The sequence below is a fragment of the Lottia gigantea genome, assembly GCF_000327385.1.
Source record: "Lottia gigantea unplaced genomic scaffold LOTGIsca_54, whole genome shotgun sequence".
NCBI lineage: Eukaryota > Metazoa > Mollusca > Gastropoda > Lottiidae > Lottia > Lottia gigantea.
Window position 1 is genome coordinate 1,511,526 of NW_008709848.1, and position 4,617 is coordinate 1,516,142.

Below are 4,617 nucleotides of genomic sequence, written 5' to 3' on the forward strand. Positions count from 1 at the left end.
TTCAGTCTTCACTTATTCAGTCTTCAGTTATTCAGTCTTCAGTTATTCAGTTATTCAGTCTTCAGTTATTCAGTCTTCACTTATTCAGTCTTCACTTATTCAGTCTTCAGTTATTCAGTCTTCAGTTATTCAGTCTTCACTTATTCAGTCTTCAGTTATTCAGTCTTCAGTTATTCATTCAATTTTTCATTCAGCCTTCAGTTATTCAGTCTTCAGTTATTCAATCTTCAGTTATTCATTCTTCACTTATTCAGTCTTCACTTATTCAGTCTTCACTTATTCAGTCTTCAGTTATTCAGTCTTCACTTATTCAGTCTTCACTTATTCATTCAATTTTTCATTCAGTCTTCACTTATTCAGCCTTCAGTTATTCACTCAATCTTTCATTCAGTCTTCAGTTATTCTGTCTTCAGTTATTCAGTCTTCACTTATTCAGTCTTCACTTATTCAGTCTTCAGTTACTCAGTCTTCAGTTACTCGGTCTTCAGATATTCTGTCTTCAGTTATTCAGTATTCAGTTACTCGGTCTTCAGTTACTCAGTCTTCAGTTATTCTGTCTTCAGTTATTCATTCTTCAGTTACTCATTCTTCAGTTATTCAGTCTTCGGTTATTCAATCTTCACTTATTCAGTCTTCACTTATTCAGTCTTCAGTTATTCAGTCTTCAGTTATTTAATCTTCAGTTATTCAGTCTTCAGTTATTCAGTCTTCGGTTATTCAGTCTTCAGTTATTCAGTCCTCGGTTATTCATTCAATCTTTCATTCAGTCTTCAGTTATTCAGTCTTCAGTTACTCAGTCTTCAGTTATTTAATCTTCAGGTATTCATTCTTCGGTTACTCGGTCTTCAGTTATTCAGTCTTCAGTTATTCAGTCTTCAGTTACTCGGTCTTCAGTTATTCTGGGCCATTTAATATTTTGTATATGTGTGACTGGAGTATTAATCTTCTAGACCAAGCAACTATAGTCTCTAGGTATTGGTAATCCTGACTGATTTTATCCCCTAACAAATGAAACAGTAATTTCTGGTGTAATTCTACACAACATAAGCAGATATTATCGGTAGTTAGGATTCATTAGAGACAATGGGATTATAGCAAGCTTGGTTAATCCTCTTATAGATTATAGTAGGTAAATAGACTGTTTATGAATTATACTGATCTAACCTGTCATTCATTCAAGACAAGTTAGGATTCAGTCTTGTTTTTTAGTTTATGTTATATTTTCTGTTGAGTTTGTGTTTTATGGACTTACATTGTGGTTTATTCAGTTGTATTATGATTTTACAGTAAGTTTTATTATTGTTTTTAATAATAGACTAGTAATCTAGTAAACTAGTAATCTAGTAAACTAGTAATCTAGTAAACTAGTAATCTCCATCTGAACACTAAATGTAAGAATAATCAATATATCTTCCAAGTCATCATTTACAAATAATCATTCATTGTAAATAAAATGCTACTTTGAAATAAACTTGGTCAGGAATTGTAGACCTAAACATTGTCTTAAGCAATACTACTACTACTACAGATAATATATTTAACTTTGGCATGAAATATAATTATTTGTGAATTTTAATCAAAAGTTGGATTTAGATTTGAAAGGATGCTGTGTTTCAAAAGAGACAATGGCTCAATCTTAAGTCCTTTAAACATGGGCCATGGTCCTTCAAAAGGGACATCAGTAATGAGAAGGATATGGAACTTCCATGCTTTGTCATGATCAAAACAATTTTGCCTTTACAACAACTTCCATCATGAAAGAGAAAAAATTGTTGGTGTGAAAATGATGTATCAAACATTAATAGTATTGGAATATGATTTTTTTCCTTTAAACTGTTGATGTTTGATCAGAACTATTGTATGTTTACTAAACACTAGAAATTGTATGTTAAATGCCAGAGGAGAATTGATTGAGTTCCAGGAATCTAGAGATTCTGACCATCCATTTAGTCTGGTCTGGTTATTGAACCATTCTGATAGTTCTTACTATCTCATCCAGTCTGAAACCTGTTGACTCACTTCTGACCTCTGATAGATATTTCAACAGTATAGTTGTCAGTGCTGGAATCGGACAAGTTCCTGTTTTATTTCAGCTCTTTGACAATTAAAATATTCAGGATTCTTAAAAGGATTCTTAATCTTAAATTCAGACTATTTATAAGTATTGAAAGTTTATGGTTCAGCCATACAATTTTTAGCTGTTGATATATTTTATTACAGTTTAATGAACATTTATATTAAGTAGATATATAATAAATTGGGTTTAATTTAATTTTTTGTCAGACCAGGGGAATTACCCTCAAAAAATTACACTTCAAATGATCTGATTGGTCAATCACTAAAATCAATTTGATATTTAGTTTAATTATCCAATCAGCTTGTTGTATTTTTTAAAATATGGATTTATCTTGGTTCAATTTTCCAGAATTAGGCCCTAGATAAGAGACAGCAGATTTTCGAGCTACATCGTTAAATAGTTACGTATTTTGATTGCTTGGTTATTGGTTGTAATATTGATATGATAAACAAAATATAAACCAATGGTTGCCTACAATAGAAAGCTTTCACTAGGTTTTATCAATAATATTAAAGTATTTTTCTGACAAAAAAGGATGATACTAATTATATTCAAAAAATGATCAGAATTATATTTTTGATAGTTCAATTTCTAGCAGAAGTGGGGCGGTTTTAACCATTTGTGTATTCTTGTTCGAAATCAGTTACAAAATTCATGGACCACACAACTCCTTTTAAGGAACTTTGGGGTTGACAGTGGATTAAAAATACATTTGTTATTTATTTACATTAAAAACAATTCCCTTTAATGATTTAGAAGAAGCCTTGTTAATCCCTTTAATAGATTTTTTTTTTATTGATTTGAAAACACTTCTGATTGCTACTTGGATGTCATATCCAATAAGTTTAATTGCTGTATGAATGATAGAAGAAAGCAATAAAGTCTATCAAATATATTGACTGAAAGATCTAATCTCGAGACTATAAAATTCACGTTTTTCTACGGTGGACGTGTTGATATGAATTACAACTTTCTTTTCACGTATTGTTCCATATTGTATTCATATTGACTGTTATTTTCTGATTTTTTAATATGACTCGTTGATCTCCCCGTTAACAAAATATCTTATTAGAAAATGTTATTGAAGTATGTGAACTCACCACCCTTGACTAATATAATATGTAACAATTGTCAAGAGAATTATACTCTATATTTGTTACATTATTTTTTCATATACCTGTATTGTATTGTCAAGAAAAAATAGTTAAAGGGGTTATTCAAAGAATTTTTTACTTTTTTTTTGTGTATCTATATATGTGTAATATACCAATGTTGGGTAAAAAATAGTTAAGGGGGTTGTTCAGAGAGTTTCTGACTTTTGATGTATATCCATACATTTATATCTACATGTTGTCTACCAACCTACCAACGGGAAGTTTTTTCTTTTCTCTAGCCATTAATTTTATAGGACCTATCATTTTCAATGTCCACATTCTGAATTATAAATCAATAAAATATCATATTTAAATAGAGTATTAAGCCATTTATAACTTCTTATAGAATCTTTCCAAATTTAATTCAGATGTCATATGTATGATGTTACTATTAAAAAATCTGCCAATGATATTAAAGGGCTTTTGTGATGGCTTCTTCATATAAACCCACATACTTCTAACTATGAATTGGAATAGAGTAAGTCGATACCATCAGTACCACAGATACACATGAACATTTTGTAAAACCTCTTCACAGTCCCTTAAAAGTGCTTTGAAAGATCCCCTATAATATCTCTTTAAATAGTAAAGGTAAATGATCTGTACAGACAACATGGTTGACTTTAGATCACTTCATAGCTTTACACCTGATTAATTCTATTGTATACAGATTTTTCTGTATTAATAATATTTTCAATATCTATAAATAACAGTTATTATATAAGTTATATTTGAAATACATATTTTAAAGGTTGATAACCCCCATATGTATTTAGAATCATATTGTCTTACAAGTGTAGACTATGGAACTGTTTTCTTTGTTGGTTAGCAGTAAGTTGACTTGTTTTCAAAGTCAAGATATTGATCAGTACCAGCAGAGCCAGCCAAACTTTGTGGGAATGATTTTTAATTCAAGATAAAGGTGCATACCCAGGCCAATGTTGAATTATCCTAGGATTTATAAAAATTGTGAAGACTATGCTATGTTTGCCTTCTGCTCAGCACATGGCTTTGATTTTACTTTTGAAAAGACGTTGGATCTTTTGTGATGATAGATATATACCTGTATAACAATAACTTCAATGCATATTTTCACTTTTAAAATAGTGCTCAATACAGATTGAAATACCACTGTTTAAATAGTGCTAAATAAATCAATTGTAAAGTTTGATATTTCTATTCCTATTTCAATAATTCTATCATAAAAAATATATGTTAAGGCAATATAGAAGGGACTCCATCTTTAAATGATGAATTGGCTACAAGGTAGGGTAGGAATGATCAGCCCATTGTAACCAATTTACTATTGTCATGTTTGTTTACATTTACTGGTAGTTTTTAACAAGGTGTGCCAACACACATTGACTCAATTTTATATGATGAATA